The sequence below is a fragment of the Pseudochaenichthys georgianus genome, chromosome 6 (genome assembly GCF_902827115.2).
Source record: "Pseudochaenichthys georgianus chromosome 6, fPseGeo1.2, whole genome shotgun sequence".
Taxonomy (NCBI): domain Eukaryota; kingdom Metazoa; phylum Chordata; class Actinopteri; order Perciformes; family Channichthyidae; genus Pseudochaenichthys; species Pseudochaenichthys georgianus.
In genome coordinates this window covers 43,218,406-43,230,687 of record NC_047508.1, presented here as the reverse complement: position 1 = coordinate 43,230,687, position 12,282 = coordinate 43,218,406, and positions in this window count along the sequence as shown.

Here is a 12,282-nt window from a genome sequence, read left to right as displayed (position 1 = left end):
CGGTGCACCCTCCACCCTTCTCCCCACATACCGAGTGTGACGAAGAAGACTGCAGACGGGTGATGCTGGACTAGTTTCTCTGCATCGTTTTGAGGCAAGATATGCCTAATTTTGTCAATGTTGCGTAGATGGAAGTAGGCGGTCCTTGAGATTGATTTTATGTGGGCGTTAAAGGATAAATCCTGATCAAATATAACACCAAGATTCCTTACAGTCTCACTGGAGGCCAAATTAATGCCAACCATAACTAGTATATCTTTAGATAGTTTGTTTCATAGATTCTTTGGGCCGAGTACAATAACTTAAGTTTTGGTCGTGTTTAACATCAAAAAGTTGAAGGTCATCCACGTTTTTAAGTCCTTGAGGCAGTCTTGAATTTTATAATTTTATTTGTAAAATGCGGTGATGCGCCCTGGAGGTATCAGACTATTTTAAACAACTATTCCCCGCCTTTCAAACACTTATTCCTGGGTTCACGATACCATTTAACATTGACCCTCTCCTGAAAATGCTCATATTCTGTGCATTTCCGGGAGAGGTTCAATGTTAAATGATATCGTGCAAAATGACAGGCTAAAACTCTCTTCCAGATGTTTAAAAACACTTTTCCCGACCATTTAAACATTATTTCTGGCGTGTAAAGTGCCGTGATGAGCCCTGGTAGTATCATACTATTTAAAGGGTTACCAGGAGCATGAGAATATCCTCCACGGAAGGGGTGGTGGTGCCGTGAAGAAGGCCGAATATGGATGCTGATTGGCTGACAGAAAACACCACAAAATCCACCACCTTTAAGTGGTGGTGCCGTGAAGACGGCCGAATATGGATGCCGATGGGCTGACGGTAAAGCACCGCAAAATCCATCCCCCTTTTAGGGTTACCAGGGGCATGAGGTTCTGGAGGGTGTGATCATCTGGGTTTAGTCCGTGGGGGAGTGCTTAAGTCCGGGGGCCCGGGACTCACGGTGTGCAAGGTTATGGAAGTGAGGGAGACGTCCTGGAGGTCATTAGTCCGTTGTTTGGGGCTCTGTGAGGGGCCACAGAGAGGTGCAATTACTGGTCCCTCTCCTGGAGGTGTGAAATAAGGAGAGTGCCCATGTTAGGGACACATGCTGGAGGAGTTGTGTCCGTCTTTTGGGGATCTTGGAGCAGCCAAATTGGCCAATTGGCCATCATAAGATGCATCAACACATGTGGTGACAGAATCACCACATATGATGAATGGTGCAGCACATGTGCTGCAGAGTCAACCTCATAAGCCTCACTCTGCAACATCTATGATGCACTATTTTCGGATACTTTTTGTTCATTTCCCCTCCTTTCTCCTGGTTCTCACTCCAAATGTGACTCTGGAGGAATGCAAGGGGAGTTGTCAGGGAACTCTACCCGCGTTATGAGGCACTATTTTGGGATACATTTTCTCATTTTCACCCCTTTTCTCTGGTTCTCAAAAAAATTACTTATTCCTGGGTAAAATTAGGTCTGTCACTTTGGGTAACCGGGGGTTACCACTGTTGGACATCTCCCGAGAGTGGAGGTCCATTGCCTCTATGTAGGGTCAGGGAATGCTCCGGTATTGGGACAAAATTAACATGGGATCACTCCGGTGATTGTACGTACTTCGTCTCACTGGAATATTAACGGTCAGATTGAATACAACATCGACCCAATTTCTCCGGGCAATGACGGGAGAGTTTAGAAAGTGACAAAACACTGTTTTCACACATTTAAAACCACTTAAACAATTAAACAATGTTTATCCAGGATTCAGGCACCTTCCCTGGCTTGTAAAATGTGGTGATGCGCCCTGGAGGTGTCAGACTATTTAAAATATGTATACCCAGGATTCAATCACTTTTCCTGGCTTGCAAAGTGCTGTGAAGCAGCCTGTTCTCTGAGAAGTGCAGAGGAGGATAACAAAAAAAGTTAAAGTGTGAACCTCCAACAGGGCAGGTGCTGCTGTGAATAAGGCCGAATATGGATGCTCCATATCCATTGGTTCCCAACAAAAATTCCCAAGAGCCCCCCCAAATGAATCCTGTTGGAAGGGCCGGCCCCCTCACACACACTCACAGGGGGGGGGGGGGGGGTAATTAAACAGCGGTAATTAAAGTTTAAAAGTCTCAAAATGCTACAACGACTGTCACAAACTGGATGAATGTGAAGTATTTTGTTAAAGGAGGATGAAAGCGTAATTAAGGAGCACTATTGGAAAAATAAAAAAGTCTAAATATGATATTTGGCCTCAAATCATCTGAGGCCTGGCGCCCCCCCTGCGATCTTTGGCGCCTCCCCCCCCAAGGGGGACGCGCCCCACAGGTTGGGAACCACTGCCCTAGTAGGACAGTAGGGTATAATGAGTTCTTTAAGGTAAGATGGCGCCTGCCCATTAAGGGCTTTGTAGGCGAGAAGAAGAATTTTAAATGCTATCCTGTGTTCTATAGGGAGCCAGTGTAAGGCAGCCAGAACAGGAGTAATGTGGTCCCTTTTCCTAACTCTGGTTAGTCCACGAGCTGCAGCATTTTGAATCAGCTGAAGCCACTTGACTGACTTCTTGGTACACCCTGATAATAAAGAGTTACAATAATCCAGCCTAGACTGCTCTTCTGCCGGTGGTCCTGCCAACCCTGTGTCCTGTCCCGTTGGGGGCCCCGCCGAGTACTCTTCTGCCGGGGGTCCTGCCAACCCCATGTCCTGTTCCGTTGGAGGCCCCGCCATCACCTGTCTTGCCGGGGGTCCTGACACTCCTTGTCCTCTTCCGTGGGGGGTCCTACCTACTCCTTTCCCTGTTGCGTTGGTGGTCCAATCGACACCAGCCCTTGCTCCATCCGGAGTCCCATTGACACCAGCCCAGGTCATGTCCAGGATCCCGTCTATGCCTGTCCCACCGGCTCCGGTTCCTGTCCGGCTGACACCGGGTCCTGCCCGGCCTCCGGAGATGTCCAGTCTTCGCCCTCGAGCCCGGCTCCCTGAGAGCCGCGGTCTTCGCCCTCGGGCCTGGCCCCCTGTCTCTTCCTGCCGCTGCCTTCACCCTCATGCTCGGCCTCCTGAGTTCGCCCGCTGTGGCCCTCGCCCCATTATGAACTCTGCCTTGCCCCTGGGCCGTCCGCCCGAGACCCCCTCCATGGACTCTACCTTTCCCCCGGGCCGTCCGCCCGAGACCTCCTCCTCGAACTCGGATTTTTGTTTTCATTTTCCACCTTTTTGTTTTGAAATGTTTTCCTCCTTGTGTCTTGTCTGATCCTACTCCCTGTGTTTGATTTCCTGTCGTTAGTTTCCCTCCTGTGTCTGATTGTGCCTAATTGTGTTCACCTGTTGCCCTTGTGTTTCTCCTCCCCTGCCAGCTGTGTCTTGTCCTGTGATTACCCTTCTGTGTATTTAGTCTTGTCTTCCCCTGTGCTCCATGTCTGTTCGTCGTCCCGTCTGTAAGTTTGTTCCTGTCTGTCGTGTTTCCTGGTTTTGTTTCTGTTAATTAGTTTCTTGTTTTTTCGTGCCTTCAGCTTTTTATAATAAAGCTCGCTTTTTGTTACCTTACCTTTTTAGTCCTTTTTTAAATTGCACTTGGGTCCCATTTTCCACACACCCTGACACAGTCGGCTGAGGAGGTCGACGAGATCAAAAATTCGCTCGACTTTCTAGCCAGAGAAATCTCTGCTGTCAGGCTACAACAGAAGGGCATCCTGGACCTGGTTGAGGAGGTGAAAATACTACGGATTCAGAACGCGGAAAAAGACAAGCGTCTGGAATACCTGGAAAGCAGGGTGGAGGACTTGGAGCAGTACACCCGGATGAACGACGTGATCATCACTGGGCTCAAAGTAAAGCCCCCGGTCGTATGCCCGGGCTGTGGGTGCTGACGCCGGGGGGGAGCCCGGGGAACTGGATGCAAGCTCCACGGAGCAACAGGTGGCTGCTTTCCTACAGTCCAAGGGGATACAACTGGATTGCAATAACATTGAGGCATGTCACCCGCTACCCAGGCGGAAGTACAGTGACAATCCGGCTATCATACTGAGGTTTGTGAACAGAAAACACAAGACCAGTCTGCTAAAACAGGGAAGAAAGCTGAAAGGATCAGTTGTCTGTATGAATGATAATTTAACTAAGCGCAACACTGACATAGCTAGAAAAGTGCGCTACCTAAAGAAACAGAGAACAATTCAAAACACTTGGACTTCAAACTGTAAAATATGTATTAACTAAATGGAACACTAGAGTAAGCAAAAGTGCTGGTCATCAGGAACATCATGGATTTGGACAGATACCAGTGATCATCATCATACACCGGACTGTGAGGTAACACACACACAAAGCCATGGCGCACACTGGCGACACCTGCTCATATACTGTACATCTGAAGTCAATAGTGACGTAACTCATAGGATAAAGGATCCATAATGATCAATTGGAACTAAAAACATTCCAGTACACTGATCACAAGCTACATGACTTGGAACATGAAACTGATCCGGACAATAACTTTTTCGTCAACAACATCTGCTACTACTACTACTACTACTACTACTACTACTACACTGATGAACAATATAACCAGAACATCAAAACAAATGGCAAATTATCAATCATCCATTTTAATAGCAGAAGCCTGTATGCAAACTTTAACAACATCAGAGAATATGTACATACATTTACTAATCCATTCAACATAATTGCTATTTCTGAAACATGGATCAACAACGAAAAGGACATAGACTTTGAGCTGGATGGATATGAGCTCAGATACAAAAATAGACCAAATAAGGGAGGAGGAGGAGTTGTCATCTATGTGGATACAACTCTGCACTTTAGTGTGGTGGACAGTATGACAACTGTGGTTGACAACCTATTAGACAGACAGTATAACAATTGAAATCTACAAGGAAAAAAATAAAAATGTCATTAGCTGTATATATAGGACGCCAGGGTCAAGCATTGAAACTTTCACAGACTGGACGGAGGGCATGTTTTCTAAAATAAATAACAAAGCTTTTTTCATATGTGGAGATTTTTAATATTAACCTGCTTAATCCTAACAAGCACACAACTACTGATGCATTTATCAATACAATGTATAGTCTGAACCTATTTCCGAAAAATTACTAGACCCAGTAGAGTGACATCCCATTGTACCACCCTAATAGATAATATATGTAACAATGACATTGAAAACCACACAGTAAGTGGCTTATTAATCAATAATATCAGTGATCACTTGCCAGTGTTCACAGTCTATGATGGCAACTACAGGAAAAATAAGCCAGTCAAAGAAAAAGGATACAGATGGATGCGATCAGAGGAATCCATCAACGCACTGAAAAATGAATTGCTGGAACAGAATTGGGACAAACTTTACCAAGAAAGAGACATTGATACTGTTTATGAAACTTTCCTAAGGATATTTAGGTCATTATATGAGAAAAACTGCCCAATTAAAGAATACAGCAGAAAACAAAAATATATTCATTGTCCATGGATCACAAAGGGATTACAACATGCCTGCAAAAAGAAAAACACACTATATAGATAGGGACTTCTTTACACAAAGAACTCAAAGTGCAGAGGATAAATATAAAAAATATTAAAATAAGTTGACTAATATTATAAGAACAAGCAAGAAAGACTATTATAAGGATTAAAAAAAGCAATATTAAAGGAATATGGGATATACTTAACAGTATTGTAAGAGAAAACTCTAAACAACAAGAGTATCCTGAGTATTTTACTGATAACTATAATGAAAAGTATAATATAAATAATGTAGCTAACAACTTCAATCAATTCTTTGTGAATGTTGGACCCGATTTGGTGGGGAAAATCCCTGATCCAGGGACAACTGGGGAACATCAAGACGATGTATTGGAGAGAAAACCCTGCTCAATGTTCATTAAACCAGTTGATGAAATAGAGATATTAGATATTGTTCAAAAATGTAAAAATAAAATGTCTACTGATTATAATGACATTGATATGACATTAGTAAAAATGGTCATTGGAGGGATTTCTAAACCATTAATGCACATCTACCTGTCATTCCAAACCGGTACTTGTTCAAACAAAATGAAAATAGCTAAAGTCACCTACAAAACTGGGAACAAGCACCAGTTCACAAGCTACAGACCTATCTTTACTTCCCCAATTTTCAAAAATACTAGAAAAATTATTTAACAACAGAATGGACACATTCATAGAAAATCACAAATGAATCACGGACAGTCAATACGGATTCAGATCAAACAGATTAACATCACTGGCAATTATGGAATCAATTGAGGATATCACAGATGCCCTTGAACACAACAAATATGCAGTAGGGATTTTTTATACATATTAAAAAAGTTTTTGATACAATCAACCATGACATCCTAGTATATAAATTAGAAAGGTATGGTATCAGGGGTATACTTTTAGACTAGATTAAAAGCTATTTAAGCAATAGACAGCAGTATGTGAAGTTGGGAAATGACTGTTCTTCATGTTTGGAAATTGCTTGTGGCGTCCCCCAGGGGTCAGTGTTGGGTCCTAAATTGTTTATACTGTACATCAATGACATCTGTAGAGTATCCAATGTACTGAGGCTAGTTTTGTTTGCTGATGATTCAAATATATTCTGTTCTGGGGAGAATTTAGAACAGCTAGTGGAGAACATAGAAAATGAAATGCACAAATGGTTTGATAAAAATAAACTATCATTAAACTTGAATAAAACATAATGAATGCTGTTCGGTAAACATAGAACAAAAACACAAATGCAAATAAAAATAGATGGGGTTGAAATTGAAAGAGTCCATGAAATTACATTTCTTGGGGTAATAATAGATGACACGATAAGTTGGAAATTACACATAAAGAAGAAGAAGATTAGAAGATTCAACTTATTGTCATTACGTAGTACAGGTACTATGTAACGAAACGGTTTCTCTGCATTTGACCCATCCTAGAGTTAGGAGCAGTGGGCTGCCATTATGAACGGCACCCGGGGAGCCGTGCCTTGCTCAGGGACACCTCGGTAGCACTTGGTCTTTCCGGGACTTGACCTTCCAGTTGCCAAGCCAAGTCCCTATGGACTTCGCCACCACCGCCATCAAAACATGTAAAATCAAATCTGTCGATAAGCATTTCCATACTAAAGAAACTAAAACAAGTTCTAGATCAGAAATCACTTCACATTCTCTACTGTTCAGTAGTCTTACCATATTTGACTTACTGTGCTGAAATCTGGGGCAATAACTACAAAAGTTCTATACATGCAGTATCTATTCTACAAAAAAAAAGCCATAGGAATCATTCACTGTGTGTGTGTGTGTGTGTGTGTGTGTGTGTGTGTGTGTGTGTGTGTGTGTGTGTGTGTGTGTGTGTGTGTGTGTGTGTGTGTGTGTGTGTGTGTGTGTGTGTGTGTGTGTGTGTGTGTGTGTGTGTGTGTGTGTGTGTGTGTGTGTGTGTGTGTGTGTGTGTGTGTGTGTGTGTGTGTGTGTGTGTGTGTGTGTGTGTGTGTGTGTGTGTGTGTGTGTGTGTGTGTGTGTGTGTGTGTGTGTGTGTGTGTGTGTGTGTGTGTGTGTGTGTGGTGTGTGTGTGTGTGTGTGTGTGTGTGTGTGTGTGTGTGTGTGTGTGTGTGTGTGTGTGTGTGTGTGTGTGTGTGTGTGTGTGTGTGTGTGTGTGTGTGTGTGTGTGTGTGTGTGTGTGTGTGTGTGTGTGTGTGTGTGTGTGTGTGTGTGTGTGTGTGTGTGTGTGTGGTTAGAAATTTGAATGCACAACTGGTCCGCTTTTTCAAATCTCCGTGCGTCCCTAAACAAGCTGGTTATTCTTACAAGAAGGAATCCAGAGCATACAATTAACCGTTTAACAATAATCTACTTTAATGGTAATATGACAATGCAATACAATCAATACAGTACAAATTCAATACAGTTATCTTTGGGATCCCACATTTACCTGATACTCACGTGAGCCAGCCAGAGGAAAGAGGCTGAACACAGAGTGGTTCCTGTCTAAATACCTCGCTTACAAGAGGAGGAGTTATCTGCGCCTCCCTTCCAGACCTCCGTGATTGGCTGCCCAAATATCCCCAACAACTCACTTCTTAAGTTTCCCAAACACAGTGGCTTAGCTTTATTATCTCAGGGATCTGAGTTGACTGTAAGTCAACTCCTCACCTTCCCCCTTCTTCCTTTGTCCTCAAAAACCACATGTTAGCAGGCCCCAAATCCAGCTCACAGTTTTCTACACAAATCATTTTCCCCTTTTAAGCTTCTTCATAGTTTGCATGAATACATACAAATATTTCCTTAGTCCTCACATTTATGAAAGGATAAAACAGATAAATCAATATAAAACACAAACACAGGTATTGTTTGAACAGTATTCACTTAACTGCTACTATTTGATAATTACCAGAGGAACTCAAGGGACCTCTTTTAATATCTGGAAATTGCAACAAGACTTTCTGCCATTTCAAATGTAACACACTTCTTAAATATCAGATGCTGCAATCCCCCTTTTGCACTCTCCTAAAAGAGTGCAACTTACACAAGGGACTTGAAACATAACTATTGTCATTCCTCTCCAATATCATCAGAAACTGAGATCCAAAGTATTTGAAATCGTGAAGGAACAGAACATCACTTCCCATGGCAGTGAATGAACCATGAGGGGGCAGCTGAGTGCTAAGAAGCAGTCTCCTGGTGGTGAATCATCAGCCCTCGGCTGTTTGACCGACCAGTGCGTAGGCCACTTAGAGCCTGTTGGTGGGGTGTCTTAAAACAACAGACGTCTGTGCACAGGTTTTCTAAATTAATTGTGCAGCTTCAGAATCTTAATACTTGGACTGTGCCAACTAAATAAGAACCCCAACATCTTTAGGTAAACTAAATAACATATTTCAATAGCTCTGAATTTCTGACAAGCATCTGTGTTTATTTTTAAATGAAATCCTTGAGATCCCATTAAAAATCTAAATATGATTTGAACTGCTAATGTTTCTGGTAAAGAAACACACTAATGTTATGGATTCAAAAACAACCAAAATCACAATACTAACAAAGTGAATGGCTTCCTGGTGATACTGCTTCTACCCGTCAGTGCTTAGATATTATCCCGCTGAAAAAATGAATACAGAATTCCCACAAACTGTCATCAAATGTCTTTCTATTATAAATGTAGATGAAATGCATATCCCCATAATGACCTAAACAATAAAGTCTATGGCTTTTACTTCTTTACCAGGCTAGTTACATGATGTTGTCTGTTGAAACATTACTCACAGGTCAGCTTCTTCAGTATTCCATTCTGGACTTACATCTCTCCCAGCAGCCCCTTGGCCACTGATTCTTTATCTGTGTTACCTGCTATAACTCAATCAATATTAGAGACATGTCAATATTCATCAAACAGCCTCTTATCCCCAGATATGGAGCAGGTCAATTCTAAAACTGTCAATCAATGGTCAGATTGAACAATGGAGTTGGAGCAGCCGGTTCCTTTCAGTCCCTAAATGAAAAATGTACATTGTGAAGTTTACACTCCCCCTTTTTTACACATTATCTCATGTGTAAACAAAATCCTGTATGGGAAGAAAACCTTCAGTTCATAATGGATTATAAGACAATACCAAACATTATTCACAAATGTACATCCATCATTTCCACAGTAAACACTTCAGTGTAATGAAGTGTTTCTCTCCATCTTTCAGTCCTAAAAGAAACAGAATCTTCATGTTTTAGTTTGAGCTTCACATTCTGCAAACGGCCACCTCCTGTGAGAGTGAAATATCATCAAGCAGATTAGATACGGTTTCCCCTTTTGTGCAATGTTAGGAAACCTCTCATTTCACACATTATTATCACACAAAAATAATGTGTTAGTCCAAAACATGCTTGATTAGTCATCGTTTTAAATCATGTAGTTGCACTGATCAGGTGCAGACATACACTCACTCACACTCACACTGTCAGGTTGTAAAGTCAGGTTTGGTCAGGTACACCTCAGAGTCAGTCATTGACAGTGCCTTCCCAAGTTACCCTGTCGGTCAGGGTTAAAGGTCAGTTGGTCTCAGTCTTTTTGGCCATGTGTCGTGCTCTGCAGAGACTCCGATCTTCCAGCACAGGCCAGCATCCTCCGTCTATAAACATCTGTATATATGGAGTCCCATCATTTATTAATTCACAATTACAACTATAATGTTCAAGATATCTCTAACTTTTCATTGGAACAGCGGTTTCCCAAATTCCCTGAAAAGTGTTAGCCAACAAATGTCACTTCCTTATTGTACTACTACTATTACTGCAATTCATTTACACCTAATTAGTATTAAAATGACTAATAGATCTATTTCAGAAACTTGTGTACATCACTATCTTGTGTCAAAACATTACTAGGATCTGTAAAGGTCTGCTATGTATTCCATAACTCATTCTATCAATTTATCTTCAATTCTGGTGCACTTAAAGAACAATGTTACCTTCTTTAACAGTGCGTGGAACTCTGGGTGTCCGAACATGCAACAATTACTCCCTACTGTAACAAATTAAAACACTACCAAATTCACACACGAATAAAAAGTCCAGTGCATACTTCCTTCATGCCCCCCCCCCCCTTTCCTATCAGTGTGTTTTAGAATGATTTTCCACTTCACTTTAATAGTTCTCCTCTTTTCCGCTATTTTTTATTTACCAATTGACTAATTTATGGTCAATCAATAAATCTTCTTATCTTCACTTATTTATCAAGTAAATTCAAGTTCTTTACAATACATTAGTAGATACCTTGTGGCGTATTCACAATAACTAATCCCCTCTAGGATATGTAATCCATTCATCTTCAAGCAGATACTATGTCCTTATTTATGTTTTGTTCATGATAACAATGGTATAACAACCACACGTTCTACCCATAGCTAGTTTCTATAACAAAATTATTATGTGTGACATAATAATCAGATGTCTTGTTTGCTAACCAAGAATATTAAACTTTAATCTTTTCAGCATTCCAGACCATCATATAAACAAGCAGCCTCCCATCTAAACACTAAGCATTAAGGTTTCTACACCACCAACTGGGAAACTCTTGCACAATTATGCTGTAAAATCATTGCATCATTCCTCCAGAACAATCTGAGAAAAGCATGTCTCAAGATCGTGTCATAATGAGCACAGTCAGTGATGCGTTGTCCTCTGCAGCTGTAGTCAATAGGATCAATGAAACTCTTGCACTGGGATGTCCTGAGGGGGAAGGTACCTCTGGATCAATGTGCTACAATCAGCAGACACACGTTGTCCTCTGCAGCTGTAGTCAGTGGCAGGGTCCCCAAAAAAGCTAGGACCGGCCCTGGTCAGTGGGCTCCACGGAAACTCTCCCTGGCATTGGGATGAGGGAAGGAATCACTTGGCAGACACACATTGTCCTCTGTACAGCAGAAATCCCCCAAAACCGCAGTACCTCTTCACACGACTGTTGCCTTGACAACGAGGCACAAGCATAATGTCAATATCTCCTCAGAGATGCGTTCTTTGCACACTTCTTCTGTTCGCAGTGAGCAACTCTTCACCAACACACTGATTCAGAGAACCCAAAAGGTGGTGCAGAACTATCCAATGCTGCTGTAATCACAGCCATTCAGCTACTGAGAAAAACTCAATTTAAATCTCTCTCCCAACGGGTTACAAAATAAAACGGCTGAGTGTCTATATGGTCAGGAATGCTGAAACATGTGAATGTTAAAACAAATCAATGGCAGTAGTCTACCCAGATTCTTTACTCCATTAAAAGTAGTAAAACCACATTGTAAAATCTCTTTTTTATCTTTAGAAACCATGAGGAATGACAGTTCTCCTAAAACACTATTCTTCCTTACTTCAGTTCTAAATCAAATGAGCCAGACAGTAAACCCCCTTTAACCACTTGCTTATTCTATTCTTTTTGAAATTGTTTATCTAAGTTGTGTTACAAGCAGGTTAGATCTGTAATGAATTAAAATCAATATTTAAGGACGTAATATAAGTTAAATATATTGTTAAGCTAATTACTGTTTTATTGTGAAGGCATTTCTGGCGAACAACGGCCTTTGGCTTTTATTTTGAAAGGCCGTTCCGGAACAGTGAGTTCGATTTCTAAAAACACGGCAAGTTAACAATCGTTCTAATGCATTAACTAAAGTCGTGAAAGAGACAAGGAGGGGGAAGGCGTGTGGAAGCAAGCAATGAACTGAAAATGCCACCAATCCTCTGTTTTAACGTGATGGCGCACATTGAAAACCGAAGCGGGCCTAAGCACCCCTGTCATATACTGACAA